The 19,793-nt window shown below is 33.0% G+C and overlaps 1 pseudogene across 1 annotated transcript in view; it reads right to left on the reverse strand.

The window, feature by feature from the left end:
- LOC143253603 (transcription elongation regulator 1-like) overlaps positions 1-19,793 on the reverse strand; it is a 129,485-nt pseudogene that overhangs the window by 79,815 nt on the left and 29,877 nt on the right. The window contains exons 3-6 of the transcript XR_013029728.1: positions 14,840-15,016; positions 8,020-8,176; positions 6,741-6,968; positions 3,253-3,573 (exon numbers count right to left, since the gene is read on the reverse strand). The product of XR_013029728.1 is annotated as a transcription elongation regulator 1-like (transcript). The remainder of the gene's footprint in view (positions 1-3,252; positions 3,574-6,740; positions 6,969-8,019; positions 8,177-14,839; positions 15,017-19,793) is intronic.

The following is a 19,793-nucleotide window of genomic DNA, read 5'->3' on the forward strand; positions in this document are numbered from 1 at the left end:
CAGGGAGTGGAACAAACCATACTCAGAACCTGGGAGGCAATAGCCAAATTGAGGAAAAGACATACAGATGTAAACCTGACTGAATGCATATACTGTCAATACTTGAGGATGAGATATTGGAGGCCAAAACATCTGCAACTGAAAATTCTAATGAGTCAAAAAGAAATAAAATGTTGGAGACCTGAAATGAGAGCAAATCCACTGAGAAACTTTGTGATGTAACATCCATTCCATTGAAAGAATGCAGTTCGGATGAGACAAGTGATCTGTTATTAAATTCATCACTTATGGAACATAGCATGCTAAATGACTGATATGATGGAAATGAGTCAAGTAAAGTAGATCCAAGGTACATAAACAAAGGTCTTGATAATATGTGCCTCCTTGACAAGAAATATGAGATGCAACAGTGGAATTGTTGGAATGATCATCATATTTTTCCCTTCAAGAGACAGACCTTGAACCATTGCCCAATGTAAAGCAAGAAGTTTGGGAATGTTGACATGAAGGGTAGGCCTGTCTCCTGTTGATGTACCCGGGAACTCCTGACCTTGAAGAAAAACACCTCATCTCTGAAGAGTCATGCCTGTGAACAGATGGATCTTGGGATATGTTGGTGGAATGGGTACCATAGTAGTAGTGCTGCTCAGATACAACCACCATTTGCAAGTAATGATTTTGCTCCTTAGTGTTGAAAGAGGTTGACCCAAAGGATTGGAATTTGAATGCATGATCCACTGGTCACACAGTTACTACTGAAGAGACCTCCTATATGCTTGTCCCAAAGAAACAGGAAGCATGAGGATTGTCCACATTCCCAAAAGAGAGAGAAGTAAAAGCATGACAGCTCTTTCCATGGCTTGAAGTGTGAAAGAGGTTGCCTAAATGAGACATAAGCGAGTACTGAAAAATAACCCAAATGGATGAGATATTGCATTAGTAACAAAACAGATTTCACCAAACTGATAAGGAAGTCTGCTTTTCTGAAATGAGAAAGTTAGTGTGTTATTGTGCTAACTGATTGGATGGAGACAGTCATCCATATAATGACATGTCCACAGGCCCAAAGAATGCAGGTTATGAGTAAAAACTCAAAAACAACTCAGCAGAAGATGCAAGACCAAAAAGAAGAGCCCAAAACTGTAGCATCTGATCTTCTACATAAACCTGAGAAACTTTCAGGAAGATTCTACTACTGGAATACATAAATAATTGTTGGTCACATTAAACTTGGCCATCCAGAGCCCTGGTGCAAAGTACCGTCATAGTATGAGGAAATATTCCATTGTAAAGCAAGGAGAATCTAAACATTGGATACCATTCTCCTGCTTTGCTTGGTGCCACAAATAAAATCCTGGAAGAATTGGATCAACCCTCTCTACTAACTTTTTGATTAACAACTCTCTTATGGCCTGGGAATGGAGCTCCACTCACCCTGAATCTGTTGGAGGTAAAAATGCAACTGGTTGAGCAAATAATAGCAGATGTGATGTAAATTAAATAACCAACCCTGAATCCTGAACATGAAGCATCCATGAATCCTTGGTGAAACAATTCTAAGTGACCAGGAAGTGATGTAATCGTTAACGATAGTCACTGACACCTGAGCCTAAGATCCTCATCAATATTGACAGACGTTATTATGGGAACCATAAGAGGAGGTTAGGAAACATATGGTCAGATACTCCCAAATTAGAGACAGAAAGATAAGAAGCCAATGATGATAAAGAAGAATGCAAATGGGCAGTATCAATTTGGGATTCTAATATCTCTGGAACTCTAGCAACTGACATGGGTAGATATGGTAAATGAACTCTAACAAAATGTCTCAAATAAATACCAACAACAAACCAGCCAGGAAACCAAATAATGGAAGAAGACAATTTCAGTGAGGTAGACATAAAAAAAAAAACCCTAACCAATCCTCAAATTATTAATAGGAGTGTTGATAAACTTCAGACAAATCCAAGAAAACTATGGTCTGTTTAAAGTGATCACAGGTTGCAACCTTGACCATTCCAAGTCAAAAAGGGAATCCCATCCATTGAGATATCTAAACAGCCCCCCTGGTGGTGGTAAGCCAAAGTATGCTGATTTGATAAATGAGGCAAACAAGACATTGCTTATCTCATTGCATAACTAAGTGGCAAATTTTCCAGCATGAATATCAATATCAGAAGGAGAAAAAAATTCATGGAAGTCACTTGATGTCCTTTCCACAAAGAAGGAAGCAGTAGAGTAAAATGCAACAGAAAAGACCCCAAAACCTACTAAAGAAAAAGGACTGAAGGTGACAGCTCAAAATCATTCTTTGTTGAGACTGACTTAGTAAAGATAGAGCCAGAAAAAGCAAGTCTAAATTCTTACAAGTCATTCCAATGTTATTTACAAAAGCTGATTCAAAATACTTTGGTCCAAATATGTCTCCATCTCACAACAAATCATATCACACTTTGAGTGACCCATCCCATGGCTGTTGACAAACACCAGACAGCAGAGATGGGAAAGGTCTGGGTTGATTTCTGTAGTAGAAACATTAATTCAGGAATTCATACCTGTTGGGAAGTTTATTTTTTTGGTTTTGTATAAACATAAACCAAAAGATAACTAAAGAAACACTGACAACATTCAAATTAACAATGTGAATAGTATATAATCACAATACTCCATGCTGATTGCTTTGTTGAGAAAAAGTTATTGCATTATCTGAATAAAGTGTTACATATAGCATCTTAATAGAGGGAATACTGAAGCTGGTGAAGGAATTTGCAAATAAGAAATTCACTAAGGTATTTGACTGGGGTACAAAAGACTGGAGCAAGCATCCTCAATGCTAAGATGGGCAAAGAATGGAAACCCTGTAGATCAAGAAATAGCTATAGTGTCAGCAGATAAGTATGATTTGGAATTTCTAATAAAGTGTAACTAATCCAACCAGCAAACACCTCCTGTCACACAAGATCTTTCTAGTTCTTTAAAATGAATAATGAGATTGATTATAACTTTTTTTCAGACTCCATAACTAAACATATACAGTGGAATCACATTTCAAACACTCAATCCTTCTGGTAGCAGTTCAATAAACTTACCATGAGCCTATACCTGGAGCCTTAACTTTTAAGAACCAGAGTTAAATGTCACTTCTCAAACATTTCATTCAGCCCCCTAGTGATAAGCAAGAAAACTTTCTATCTCTGCTATGGAAATACACACACACGTCATACTCAGAAAAGAATTTTAGAAAATTTATACCATCCAAGTCCAATAATACTTGTGGTTTCTCCCATGTAGATTGCATTGTGCGAGAGTTATAATAGTAAGATCTGCCATCAGTTGTCTTGTGTTCTGTCCACTCTGCTGCTCTGGTCTTGAGGTCTGGCTCAACTATCCCAGAATCTGATGGAATTGAGCCTTGTTCAGTCCCTGCTAAAGGTGAAATTTCTGTTTCATTATTTGTTACTGTGGGTCCTGCTGATGTTACAGTAGGTGAGGTTACAGAAACTGGTGTTACTGCCATTGGTGGGAAACCAGGTGGTGGAATTCCAAATCCAGGAAAACCAGGTGGCATGATTCCTGTGGGATACATTAAATAATAAATTCATTTTCAAAATCTTTCCACTGCAAAGAGTGATATTTGAGACAGCAATATGGACACATGAAAAAGTCATTAGAGACAGGTAAAACACATTATTAGAATTATTTTCTTTATCAGATTAGGTAAAATAATTTGTATTTGTTTTACTAACTATAAATACTTACTGTTTAGCATTTATGAAAATTAAATATCAACCAACTGCAACTTATATTTTACTAAAGCAGTCCAGAATGTTATTTTTTTTTACCAATTACCTATTTCAAACTAGGTTTAAAAAAACTGCATTGAATGTCACAAGTAATCAAAAATTTACCAATGGTAGGACATACAAGTCCTCAATCAGTTTTTTAAATGCAATTTCCTAAACTATTTAGACATCAAATTGCTTGTAGATCCATAGTTTTGTTGGTACAGGAACCCTAATAATATACAAGTTTCACAAAATATGAATTAAAAACACCTACAATACTGTAATTAATCCCACTAATAAATGCTGAAGTCTGCTAATTATTTCATATAAAAATGAATGATTTCACCCAATTTTTGGTGACATCTTTATATTAACTTGCATTAAAGGCAGAATATAAAATTAGTCATAATAAGAAACCTAACAGAAGTAAATAATATAAAAAACAAATTGGTACTTAAGAGTTTAATTATGGTTTTTGTTAGATTTTATATTATTTTTACTGCTTCACTTTTTGTGGTGCTAACTGTATCAAATTTTATACATTCACAAATTCTTATGTAGACTCATAAACTGCCAACTAAATATTACTGTATATACTATGTACAAAAAACAACACTTGGTATTAAATATGAATAATTAGAGAAAATGTTACTTATTTTGACATAGTAATTTTGACTACATTCCTATTTTAGTTGTCAGTGTGGATCAGTGAAGTAATATAACTTCCTTTCTTTTCAGAAATTTTGTTTGGTCAAAAGGAGTAGATATCTATCTTAAACACAACTAAAACATTATTTTTGGAATATGACATGGACAACTGAAGCAAATGATATGTTACTATCAAGATGACAAAGTGGAAACTGATGAAACTATGGAATCACTGTGAGTTAAAACAATTTTTCTTAAGGATTTTTACCAATATGATATTTTGTAACAACTTTTTACATAAGTTTGACTGTAAAACTAAAATACCAAGGAGGAGCCGAGTTTAAAAAACATTAACTAATTTTATACAGAAAATTAATTATTCTCTTCTTACATTAAATTTAGAAATATGAACAACTGTGCATTGCTCATAATTTCTATATTTTAATTAGTATATTTGTATATACTAATTGTGTATATTTTAATACACAAGTAAAGCTACAATTTTAATAAATGAACTTTTAAATTGTTAGCATGTACAATATATTTAATGGCTAGTATCTTTTGTAAAATAATGATAAAATCATTAATACATGGATTTTTTTGTATCAAATTTACTAATGCATAAAAATCCTCTTGTATAGCTTTGCATTTCTACATATATAATGACTTAGTATATGTTGAAAATCAGCTCAGTGAATCAATTTTGTTAGGTACACCAGTTGTGCATTTAGAAAGTCATGTTCTTCACTAGCAATAAAAATTACTTAACATAAAATTATTTTCAAATTTTGAAGCTTTTTAGTGTAAATGAATAAATTCATGATTAATACGTTTAAGTTTTTTACTTGAACCCTTACTACACAATCAATTTTCAGGCTGATTCCCAAAAAGTGTCAATTATTCATTAAAAAATAAAAATATTAATTTAAACTTTTGTATTACGTTTTCAATATTGAAGGAAGCTGTACTTCCTATATCTGACAAAAACCATATTGGATAGTGAAAAATAATGATTTAAACATAAAATTGAGGAAAATTAGAAATAAAATATTCTGCAATAAATGGCATAAATCTAGGTAAAATAAGGTCATTATGACACCAAATTCATTACAAAATATAAAACAAATAATTTAGAAAACAATATCCAAGATATAAAGAAGCTGTCGCTACATAGACTCTGTACAAGTTCCTGCAATTTTGTAATTAGATATATACAGATCCAGATTGCACAGCATAGAATGTAGATAGTAGCACACACGTTTGTCAACTCTTTGGAATACAGGGGGAAACTTTTTGGTAACTGTGGGATACACCTGAATTTCACAGTCAGTGGATATACATGTTTATTCAGATATAACCCAATAAAACATGGCAAAGAGGTTGAAAAAATGTACTAATAATGTACAAAGTATAGCAAAATGGTGATAAGAGAGCATAAAGTTTCATGACAAGCCTTTGTATCTGATAACAACCAGATTATGCTTTTAAATAACAATTACCATGTGTAAGATTATGTTTGAAATAACATAAACATTAAAAAATCTTAAAATTACATCTCACATACTACTAAAAACATCCTTCTTGGCCAGTCAGCTTCATATACTTCTGTACAGACACAAAAAAGTTATAAATATGTTTCACTTAGAACAATAAAAAGAAAGGTCTACCTTTCAAAACCTCTCATGTTATAGTTTTTACTTCATTTCTCTCAAGACTTCTTGAACCTATGCATTTTTCGAACATCATATATGTTCAAGAAGTGATTGCCGTTACCTTGTCAATTTTAAAAAAAAATTTCTTTATGGAAGAAACATTAGTAAAACTGTAGTCCTATCATTTAATAAAAATTTAAATTAAAAACCACCTGAAATGCATGAAAATATAAATTATTGCTCTTTCTACTCTACTTTATAATAAATAGCTTTTACCAAAACAATTTCCTTTGTGTGACTAAAGTAATGGTATTTTTGTTCCAGTATATTTAGAAAGTATTATAAAAACTAGTTATCAATAAAGCATTAGCTTTTCAAAGACAAAGTATTTATATGTTTATACCAATCTATTCCAATTACTCCCTTATACTTAAACCCTATAAACAAACTACAGTTCCACCAATTATAATATTTTTATTAAAACTGAGATTAGTTTCACTTTTTCAGTGCAATAAATTCAGTCAAATAGTAAAACCTATACAACAGTCCAACCCATCACTTGTTGTTACTACTTGAAAAAACGTTACACAAACCATAAAGTATGAAAAATTTTGTAGTTGGTTCAGGAATAAACACCTTAGATAGTATTTCTTACCAGGAGGAGGCATGCCAGGAGGAACACTAAATGGAGGTGGAAGTCCAAATGGTGGTGGCTGGAACATATTAACAGGAGGCATACCTGTCATAGGGTGCATTCCACCTACAGAAGTTGTGCTTACTGTGGACACAGGATTCATTGCAGTTGAAGCTTCTGGAGCTGGCTGAGTTGTAGTGGTAGCTGTCATAGTTGTTTGTCCCATTTTCTGCAGTGAAGCACTCTGGGCTGGAATTTTGTGCAGTATATTGTAAGTGGAATGCTTAATTATACAATTTTATATTTTTAAATTTAAAATTAATTTTAACATTAAATGTTCATGTTGTCACAACCATGACTTAAAAATTGAATATCCTTCACACGATGCAAAACATAATATAACTTACATTCTCCAATCTTCCACATGACTTACTGGTCATGCATCAGAACACATTTACCCCCCAACACACACTTTCCCATAATGGTCTAGTTTTTAATTCTAGAAATATAAACTATTATTTTTCCTGTAAGACTAAAAAGTTAAATAACTGTACTGAAATTGAGGAGGGAACTGAAATGTCATAGGAAAAAATAGTTTCCCAAAAGTGTAGATCCACAATTTGACAAAACTAGTGTCATATTGAGAAAATAGCAAATGGAATAATTAGGCTTCTACATCATTCACAAGTTCCTTCTTTATTGAAATTACAAATTTTAGTCAGGAAAAGAAAAATTAACAAATGGAGTTATACAATGTGCTACTGTATTGAATTTATAATATAAAGACATTGGAAAGATAAAGAAAAACAAACAACAATGTGTATGAAAACAAAAACCTCTACCTACTGTGGAAAAAATAGAAAGGATTAAAAGTAAATAATAGTATATAATATTAGCATCAACAGTAAGGGCATGCCCGTATGATGTGTAGGGTAAAAAAAGGAAAAATGAACTCATGAAAAGAAACTTCTTTGGGTTAACCAGTAAAATATGAGTGCATGTAAAAATAAATACTCAAAAATAATTGAGAAGAAAAAAATCATATCTAGAAAAGTAGAGAAAAAATAAAAGGCAAGTTCAAAATTCTGGGAAGTTAACACCACATGATCACAAACATTCTTGCACAGATGTTCACTGGAATATGGTACTTTAACAAATACATTAGAAGTGCTACTTTTCCACAATCACTATTAAAACATTAGAAACAAGAAAACAGTCTAGAAGATTCAAAACAATACTGATTTAACCAAACACATCTTTAGACTCTATGACTGACTAAAAAACCCTAGCAGCTGATTACCTTGCGCTACAGCAGCTTGAGCAGCTGTAGTTGTAGAAGATGTGGTAGTTACCCCAGCAGCAGTAGCCATAGCTTCTATCTGGTCTTGAGTTAAAACTTTTACATTTTCAGGCTTAGTCCATGAAGATTCCCTTGTTTTAGCATTGTAATAATATATCTGGAATGTACAGTTCAATATGTTGTGTAACAGTACAAGTTTGAACAGTTAAAAATAATGAAACAGAACTTTTAATTATTACAAGTTATTCAAAAGTAACTTATGTCAATGAGGTAAAAAAACAACAGAACCTTCTAAATATACAAGTCCTAAATTTTATTACAAAAATAATTTTTACCTGCAACATGGCCATCACTGTGGTAGCTATAAAGCAAAGTTCAATTCACAATTTTTGGTCATTTCATAACTTCAATGAATAATTTGAAAATTTGCACAGTTTATCAAGTTTCATTTAACACAATAAAACAACTGCATCATTACAGGAGCGTATGGTAGTTAAAAACCTTCTGAAACTAGAATATAGCATGACCAAAAAAAAGAACAGTAAAGGCATTTTTCCTTACAGATGTGGCCACAGTTTGCTCAATTTTGAGGTTTTTCATCACTTCTTTAGGTACCTTCCTTTTCAAAGACTTACTAGTTGTATATTCTTATCAACAATTTATTGAGCCAGTTTTTAATTTTAAAGAGTTTTTCATATATAGTATGAAATGAATTCAAAAAAAGGGAATTAAAAACCATAAAATATTAAATAAAAATGTTTTGTATTCTTATTCATCAACTTTTTATAAAGATCTTAGTACTAACAGATGAATCTTAGATACAGTAGTTACTTAACATGCTTGTTGATTACGGAAAAGACTGGACTTAAGAGTTGATGTTAACAAAACTAAAATAATGGTAATTTCAAGATCTGACAAAACTCCTAAGATATGCATCAAAGCAGAAGATAAAGAGTTGGAACAATTAAGAGTTCACTTATTTAAAGAGGAATAACAATCATGACAACAGTTGTTGAAAAGAAACAGTAAAGGAAAAGAATGTGAAACAACAGAATTCTACAATTCCAAAGAACATTCAGAAGAGATATTAATTTATAGATGAAGAAGGGATAACTGAAATGTATTGGTTTCTCCTACTCCACATGGACCCCATCTGCTAAAACAAAAGCAGATGGAAGCAATTGATATGTAGCATCATAAAAGTGATTATTAACTTACATAAGAAAACTAGTGAAAAAGTATTGGAATCCACAAGGGCAAGCAAACAACTGCCAATCACGTATATAAAATAGAAGATGTTCTACTTAAATCTGAAGAAAGGCTGACAGAAATTCTGATGGGTAAGATTGAAAGACAAAAAACATAGAATAGACAGACACACTTGACTTGATAGTATTAAAAATAAGGACTGTAGATGAGTCCATGGCATTAACAAACGGGACAAGAAATGAGAAGCTTGATTTAGAAAAGTTGGAGCTGGCAGCAAATAACAGAGAATAATGGAGAACCACAGCTGGTAAACCTCAGAATTTGAAAGGGCACCATGATTACTTATAATAAACTGACTTTTTGTGAATGTGTTACAGATTAAACATACAAATGTTAACATTTTCTTTAACTGAAAATTTATTCACACAAGTACTCACATATCTGCACCACAAAGCTGTAACCTCGTGTGAATTGCCATGTAAATTTCCACACATTCCACTAGCTCTGAACAAAGTTCACACCATTACATGTCAAAGTGTGCTGTGCCACTCCGTGATGTTTGTTTGTTTGGAAATAAGCAAAAAAGCTACACAATGAGCTATCTGTGCTCTGCCCAGCATGAGTACTGAAACCCAGTTTCAAGTGGAATCCAAGATATTGTCACAGGCTTTTTATTTTGTTTTTTTGCTTGATGCTAACATATCACCAAAGTGAGTGGAAAGACAGACTGCTCTACCATCCATTACCTCATAGGCATATAGGTGAGTTATAATTCAGGCCAATCCATAATATAGAAATATTGACATGAGATAATCACCATAAAATCAGAATCAGGGATCACCATCCCAAACTGTATCCTGAGGTGAACCCAAGAAATGACTTGGTTCATCATGTATTGGGTTGACTTATATAACACTGCCAGATAACATCCTAACCCTGCTTCCCACATTAAAAATTTGTCTAGTTGGTCTCATATCAGAGGGATTATCATGATAAATCATGATAAACTCTCAATATTAGTTTCTCCAGTAACTTGGGACTGGGCTTGCAAAGGTACTCCTGTATCTCACTACAAAAAATGGGGTGGGGTGGGGATTAACATGTGGAGAACACTAGAGAGATGCATGGACCAATATTATTGACCATACTCATGTGCCATTATGTCCCACACTGAGAGACAATGCAATTGGTTACCATGGCTAGAGACATTGTAAGGGCAAGCACACATCTTGTGCTGTTATAGTGTATTAGTTGTTGTTGTCATGTGCAGAATGTCTGGTAAACATTATATACAAAGAAACTGCCAAAGCAGTATAGTAGAAAACCCTATTTCGACAGCTGGTATTGAGCAACAGCTGACGGGCTTAACACTTTCCATACTCCCCAACTTAATGTTGATTTAAGTAAATATCTGCAGTAAAACAACATCAGCCACTCAGTTAGTTCTACCCCTCCCATCAGATATATGTGGCATAAGACAACTGAGACTTGAAAAAGAACGGAGAAAAATAAAAACCCATCATAATATAAAATGACGTAAATGGAGACAAAAGCAACAATAGATAAAACCTGCAACTGCGTGTAAGTAAGAGAGCTTTAATGTGGCAGGGGTTATCCATATCCCCATTTGCAGGCCCTAAAAGAAACTGCCAAAGCAGTATAGTAGAAAACCCAAAGAGTTTCTTTGGCAGAACCTTAATGCTTAGAACAGGGGTGGGCAACTCCATGGCCAGTGGATAGCACAATTGTGGCCAGCTCGAGTTCAGAAATCAACTTTTTCAATCATTTATTTTTTTTTATTGCAAGTTTGATAATCAGCAACTACAATGTCTCACATCATTGCTAATGTCAAGTTTCATCACTGCCAGACTCCAACCATTTTGTAATGTCAGTCTGGTTTAAATGTTTGTTATTGAGTGTGCAATTATTTTCATCAGTCTTTTTTTATTATTATTATTATTAATAATAGTGTGGCCAACATTGTTTTTATTAGCCACAGTTGTGGCCACTATGAAAAATAAGTTGCTCACCCCCTTGCTTAAAGTCAAGAGAGGCAATAAATGAAGAAAATATTCAATCACCCTCCCAAGCTATCCAAATTTTGGGGGAACCTAAGAAAAAGATGAATTTGTCCCTTTGGTGCATAAGTGTGTGAGTAGATCAAGAGAAAATTGAGTGATGATTTCTACAACAGAAAAGGGGAAAAAATGTTTCTGAAATATACAAAAGGATGCTGAACTACATGAAACACAAAGCATCCACAGCCACAGTTTGGATTCAAAACAAGAGAAAGTAAGGAATAAATGGGAGGTTGAAAAGAAGTAATTAATAAATACCCATAGGGGTAGTATACCCACAGAAAACATCAAATCATGGAGAAAACACTTTGTAGGAAGAGTTAAGGCCTGAGCAGGATTGTCAAACTGCTGTCAGAAACCACATTTTATGGCCCATAAGAGAAAGTCAGGATCCAGGAAAACAGAAGACCTGAGAGTGAGGTCTTCTTGTCAGGTGAAGAATGGAAAAACAAAGACATCCAAAGGGACCATGATAAGAGAACCAGAAAATGAAAATGAAGGTGAGAGTAAGCCTGCAAGTAGCTACCAGCTAAAGGATATAAAGAGATGGAAATTTCACTCCTGAAGATCAAATGTTGGAAACAGATGTATAGATCTGCACCCCACTGGAAGAGAGGACATAGAACAGTGTGGTAATAAGTGGTAATAAGACAGGTTGACATCAAGCACAAAAACAACACTAAGTGCCAACTGTAATAAATTCACCATGGATGTGAAAATTCAAACAAATAGAAGAAGCCCTCAAACTGATTTCTGAGTGCTGGAGGGCTCAAAACAAGTCCAAGAGATTGAGTATGCTAGCTTAATTGTGAAAGGTGAAAGTGAGACTATATATCTGTGGAGATATCTCAACTGACAGACCAAAAACAGATGAAAGACACACACATAAGGGCATATCTAAGAGGAATAGATTACTCAAGAGAAAAACTCTCAAAAAAAAAAAAAAAAAGACTAATACATGAAATAAAGAAAAATGACATAAGACCTCTGGTATCAAAACCCCATGTCATAAAGAAAAAGATACAAATAAATTGTACCTGATTCATATACAAAGCAAGAGAAACCTCACAAATGAGGAAGTATAGCATGGCGATTCAGACTGAAATGAAGAACTGAAACAATTAAATTTGTAACAGAATAAGCAACATTGCTAGGGACAAGCAGTAGCCAAAAATCCAGGTCAAAATATGTGTATAATACTGGCTTCAAGAATGTAACCATGGGATAACAGCTTGTCAAGCCTAATGAAAAACGATGGAGCCAACCAAATAAACCAAAGAAAGTCAAAGGCAGGCAAATAAATTAAGATGCAAAGAAAGTGTCACCTGCTACCAGAAAGAGTATTCACCAGAGCATGTGGGATTGCCAATTAGGAACAAACTAATGAAGACCACAGCTGGATAAAGAAAAACAGACTGATATGTGGCAAATACCCTCCCATAAAAGAAAGATTACACATGAACACAAGGTTAAAACACTAAGTACCAAATTTTTAGTAAATTCTATAAAAAAATATGTACTGGAAAATAAATAGTGATAAGGAGATTATTGTGCCTAAAGATATTTCACTTCCCTTTAGTGAACAGTTATAGTTTCATAGGTTGGCACAATACATGGTGATATAATTAAAATAGAAGCTTTGTTCAGGACTAGTGACGTGCAGGAAGTTACATGGTTGTGCAAGTGAAACATCAGCTCTTTGTGGTACAGAAGTGAGTAGTGTTTCCAAACAACTGATCACCTTCTTAATTAATTCTATTAATACAGGAATTTCTACAATCAGGGATCAAAGAATATGCCATCATGTTTTTAGACTTACATTCAAAATTTTATTGAATATTTTTTTTAATGTAGGTCAATAAATTTCATTCCAAACTTTTAGATTATAAGTCAAATTTTAGTGTTACACATTAATTAATTTCTTAATTTAAAAGGAAATATTAAAAAATCTAAATATTTATTTTTCCATGTCATGTGGTACATTTAATGCAACTTTAATTCAAATTTGATGTTTGTGATGTCCAAATACAGAGTCAGATATTTTTTTTCATGAAATACAAACTGAAATTAGTGATACTGACATGTTAAAACATAAAATAAGAACCTATTTTTTCTATTTGTTAAAATATCACTATATTTAATGAATCAACCAGAGGCCCTTTTACCTCTTCCACTTTTGGATATACTTTTGTATACCCGCTTCACTCTATTACATATTTATTACCAATTAAAAACACATGCACACTATTTTCTCATCATTTTGAAGGAAGGTGCAAGTAAAAATGTTGTTTGAAAAACTATTTTTTAGACCAAAATACAGTTTAGACAGTAAGCCTGATGAAATACAGTGGAATTCTGCAATACTGACAGGGATTTATAAATTTTAATTCCAAAATGTACATATAAAACCTAAAAAGTTTTGTTTTATATCCCCTGTGTGTGAAATTTGGCAAAGCTTAACATGCACTGTATTGCAAGCAAGTTCAACTTTTTTACAATCCTAAGCAGTAGAGATCACTGTTTTCAAATTTCTTTATTCATTGTTCTATGTTTGAAGAACGGCTGAAAGTTAAATCTTATTTGTAAACGGTACAAAAACACACAAATATGTAATGCATTATAACCAAAAAGTTACTGTTTACAACATAATGGGTTGTAAACGGCTGAAAGTTAAATCTTATTTGTAAACGGTACAAAAACACACAAATATGTAATGCATTATAACCGAAAAGTTACTGTTTACAACATAATGGGTCACTAGAACAAAGAAAAGAGACAAGTCACTTTGTCAAGGCCATTTTCATACTACTAGATAAAGTAACACAAGTCATGTGCACCATATCACTGCAATTTCTGAATGTTGGTTAGACACATATAAGGTCAATAAAATAAATATACTATACACGCATGTTATGGCATTTAAGCTAATTAGACTAGATATTTATGGTATGTTCCAATATGTAGTTATTCTAGAATGAAAAATGTAATTTATATCTATTTCCTAATTTTTATGGTAGTTACAAGGTCAATCAAATTGACCAAACCCATTCAGAAATTTGAAAATAACAGGTAAAATATGAAGTTTTTTTCTAAAAACAAAATGGTCTGATAATTTTCTCATACGTAAAAGTATTTTTGAAAATTACTTTGGATACTGGATGGTCAACATTTGAATAGAAAACTACTACTTATTATATTTCATGTGAAAGTTTTGTTTTATTTACTGATAATGTGCAAAGTTTTTATGAAGATACATATACTGTGTTAAAAGTTACAGTATGAGAACTATATAATATGCACAGAAATATTATAAAACCAATCCCTGGGACCAAGCTGAGAGTTAATGGTACATTAACCATGCAAGCGACAAATTTTAACTGTCATGCTTTAGAAAATAATTGAAAGAAAATTAGCTTTACACTCCTCTCATTTTACACAAATACAAGAAATTGGGTAATTTACAAAACAAAATCAAATTTCAAAATTAAATAACATGCGAAAAATTACATGTAGAACTTTAAACTTTAACATACCTTGCCATCACCTGCCTTTGTTTCAACCCAAATTTCTCCTGTCAAATCAATACCATTAGCAGTAGCCGTTGTTGTAGAAACTATTCCTTGGACACCTGTGGTTGTCCACTGTCCACTTCCTGGCATATTCTGGTACCCAGGTGGTGGAACATTCATTGGAGGTAAACCAGGAGGCCGCTAGTGAGAGAATAAGATTAGAAGGCTCACTAACTTTTTTCTTTCTTATATAAATATATTTACTTACATTTATATTAACTGCTACCATTCTGTTATTTTAACTTCTCAAATATTCTCTAACAAACCATATTATGTATCAAGTTTTATGATTCTCCAAATATGGCACAAGAACTTTATCATGTGAAACATGAGTCAATATAATGTGCTGAACTGAGCAAATATATTAATGCTATTTAAAGTATACAAATTAAAAAAGAGCAAATAAAACAATTTCTATGTCTTTAAGAATAATCTCACTTGATGATGCCTTTAAACTCGGTGAAATGTTGTGAACAAATATTTTAACATCTACATGTGATAAAAACTTGTGTGAGCCTTTAAGAAGGTTCTTTTTCTGCAAGTTTCTAATCAACAAAATTATTTCAATATATTTACAAAGAATAAAAAAAATAATTTATCATCTTTCAGTTAGTGCAAAATACATTCAATGTAACATACTACTGGCTTTTACTAATTAGAATACCACCTCCCTGTTTTAACTGTTCTGTCAGTTTAAATTTTACTAAATAAGCTTCAATCATAAGTGAGAATTTTAAGAAGTTTATTCACAGTGCCCTAATTCTTAATTATCTCTTAGATTGAAACAGTTTCCTTGAATTAGCATAAATGAAGGAAATACCTGAAAAAAACAATTTGTATATCTACAAAATGGTGAAACCTTTGTTCAAGAGAAACTAGGATTATGCATAACACTGTGGTACAAGCTTTACCACTTTTGCATTTTATACATGCATTGTCATAAAATCAAATTTTCAAGTTTGACTAAAATGAACTTTTCTTGTTTATGAACAAGTGCTTTTAATAATTTACAGCACTTTAAATACAGAGATTCACTTGGGAACTTTTCTTGATATAAATAGCAAGTTGTGTCTAAGATGTTCCATAGCATCCAAGTTACATCTACATATATAAAGGCAATTCTCTTCATAAGGCTTTTTTCAGTAACACCCAACCCTCAATTGGTAATGTTTGAATGGTTCAGTGGTTTTAAGTTCAAATCCCAGTTCAGTGAGGAATTTAGAAATTTTTTTATTATAAACTTATGATGTTTAGGGAATAAGATGTAAGAATATTATAACCAAAATATTACAAAAAACAAATTAGTTCACAGAAAAGATTTGAATTATTTGTTAACATTTAATTACAAAGACGTAGTCTAAGTGATGTTCAAAAATTTAGTGAAAAAATGTATGAGCAGTTTTAATGAAAAGTTACAAAGGCAAGAAGTATGAGGAGAAGGAGAGAGAATGCTTCTGACAAAACTCAAATGACCCAAGAGTCAGTAGTAAAAGTTCCTCACACTTCTGAAAAATGAACAGGTCTAGTTCCCACAGAATCCAAACCCAAAACATAGTCATAAGCAATTTTTCACGTGCACCAATATCAATGCAATATGAAAATGGGCACAACCACTTTTTTTCTAGGGGCAAGGAGATATTTTTAGAACAATAACCCAATTGGACCACGAGGCCACATGACTGCCAGGGTCATTAAGGCCATCAACACATTAAGACTCCTCACCATTAATGATGACGTGCTCAGCACTTGACTGGAATACTGATCACCAGTATCTCTGATGTTGTATACAGCACAGGTGAGGAATAATGCAATGCACAGACATGGCCCCTAAAAGAGGAACCAGTAAAGGAGGAGGAGAATGGAACTGGAGAAGGAGGCTAGGACAATAAAATGTGTTATCTAGCAGATACAACACAGGTTCATGGGGGTGAACCCATCAAAGATAGCAGATTTCAGAAAAGGGCTGAACAAACAATATCAAAGTGTGGAGAGAAGGGTATGGCCTTCCACACACACACCCCCCAAGAAGAAAACAGAAAGCCCCTAGAAAAATGCACTGAAATTTTGGGGTCCAAACTCCAAATGGGAAGAAGCAAATCCAACTGTTGTCCATTATAAAAGATCTGTTGAACGATGATATGCAAGAGCATGAGCCTATGCAACATATGGGGGGTACAGTATATAAATCTCAGCATGTTTGTTTTTTGTTTTTTGAATTTCACGTAAAGCTACACAAGGGCTATCTATGCTAGCTGTCCCTCATTTAACAGTGTAAGACTAGAGGGAAGGCAGCTAGTGATCACCACCCACTGCCAACTCTTGGGCTACTCTTTTACCAATCAATAGTGGGATTGCCCATCACATTATTACACCCCCACAGCATGTTCGGTGCGACAGAGATTTAAACCCGCGACTCTCAGATGACAAATCGAACATCTTAACCCACCTAGCCATGCTGGGTGTCTCAGCGTGTAATTGATCTACAAAACTTTCAGCATGGATCCCAATAACAGGCAAAGTTGGGAATTTAAAAACTGTAAACTATAAATGTCTTCCATTTATACATCAATGGTTACAAAGGGAATAACAAAAAATGGGCCTTTCTTATTCAATGTATTCAAGTTACAGAGACAAATATTCATCTCTCCCTTTCACTGCATGCATGCTCTCGAAATAGTAACATCAGCTTCACCTTTAGCACATGATAATTAAATACATATCACATAGGCACAGCCATAACTAAAAAACAAATGCAACTTGGTTAAAAGGCAAAAACAATCACTGAAAATGGGAATTAAAGGCAAGAACCTCAACCACAAAGCAACTTCTTTAATCACTTGGTCAAAACCGAACTTAAATTATTTGCAAAAATAACACAAAGAAATCAAAATGGCAATATTCTGATTGCTTGGTATTGCTCATTATCATTTATCTTGGACAACTACAGTGGAGTGCCATTAAGCCGCGGACCAGTAAACCGCAAAATCGCTTAAGCCGCTGTAGCAAGTCTTGTCCCAAAATTTTTGATGTATTAAATCTACTACCTGGCTTTTTAAAGTTTCTCACACTCTCCTTGTCATTGACACTGACATGACAAATGTGTTTTTTCTTATTGTTTAACTGCCAGTTAATAAATTTGGTATTAAAAATTTAATAATTTATGCAACTGCGCAATATCGCTACCACGAAATTTAAAATGGCGGCCCGCATGTAACACAGGAAGACGAAATTTTACAGGGAAAAGCGAACCATCACAATGCATTGGTCGTTTGTGTTAAAACGGCATTTGTCAATTGTATCTGAATAGCCTATACATTAATATTATAATGATCACTCATTGGCCCGGATGAGGCTCCTCGGCGAAGCTGTTGGTGACTTCGACTTTTCAGTCACAAAGGTTTAAGCCGTGGTTAAGCAGGTTGACCCCCCAAATACCGCGGCTTAACGGAGCTCCACTGTACCTGATTCATCATGTCATCATGTTATGCACATTACATATTGCAATTTAAAATAGCCAGAAATTTTAATTTAGAAGTTAACTGAATGTCAATGTGAATCAAATGTATGATATTTGCAAAGAAGATTAATACACACTATTTTCTTTCTTAACAAATATATTTTAATGTATAAACAACAATACAATTTATAATAATAGTTATTACAAATAATTTGTATACAACAGTTTTACAAACTGAGCCTTCTCAGAACTGAATATTTTATCAATGTTTCATGAGAAGTAAATTCTATGTTGACAATGTTACACTTTGCTTAATGCTGTTCATAAGTTCTTTTTTCCAACAGATATCCAACATCCTCATAGAATACTGATGTCTGAAGGTAATTCAAAGGTGATAAAGTGTTTGTAACGTTTGGAATCTACACGCATTCCTGGTTAAATACCTGTAGTTTTCTAATTAACAAGCATTATCACAGTTATAACTTCTGAGGTTTATAGTGCACTGACTGTAGCAAACCAACAATAATATTAAACTATCTCTCCATGTGTTGCAATGACTACCTTTTATACTGAATGAAACTTTGTAGAATGGACGGCAACTGCCTGTTATGGAGAAACAAGTGTAGAGGACGATGTTTCGAAAGTCTTCCTCTACACTTGGTTCTCCACAACAGACAGTTGTTGTCCATTCTACAAAGTTTTGTCACGAATACTTTGCCTAAACAATCTATCAAAGAATACCTTTTATACTCTTTAGGTGAGATTCTTGAAATTTCAGTTTGCCCAACAATATTGGGTATTTAAGTAAATATATACATTGTTGTTAAAAGTTAACTGAATGTCAATACGAACCAAATGTATGATATTTGCAAAGAAGATTAATACACACTAGCTATTAACAAATCTACAAATTTTAAGAACAGGAAGGACTTTCACAATACATATTTAACAAGTTACACATGTCCAAATATATATTAGAGTAAGGCAAACTTCAATATTAAAATAAACAGTAAATAAATACATTACTAAATCTGTTACATTAGAAAGTAGATAGCTGAAATAATCAAAAGCAAAAATGATTAGAAAAACTCATTACAATTATAGAAAAAATTTGAGTTATAAAATATTCAATGAAACTAAAACTTAAAGTAAACAAAATAGAAATGAGAAATTATAATTACAGCATTTCAATTACTTCTATAGTAGGAATAATCTCAAATTGAAAACACTAATATCAATTAGCTGATTATTTTCATGAGATCAACCAATTCAATCTTTACCTCAACTAACCAATTAATTTTTGTGACACTTATTGATATAGATAATTGATTATATTTATTAATCAAGTTACCCCTACAGCTATGGGTTTTCCTAAAGGTATGGGTCAAAGAGCATGTCATTACATTTCTAGATTTATATTCAAAATTTTACTGAAACACTAATTTATTAATATATGGTCAT

Source organism: Tachypleus tridentatus, chromosome 6 (genome assembly GCF_004210375.1).
Source record: "Tachypleus tridentatus isolate NWPU-2018 chromosome 6, ASM421037v1, whole genome shotgun sequence".
In the NCBI taxonomy this organism is placed as follows: Eukaryota; Metazoa; Arthropoda; class Merostomata; order Xiphosura; family Limulidae; genus Tachypleus; species Tachypleus tridentatus.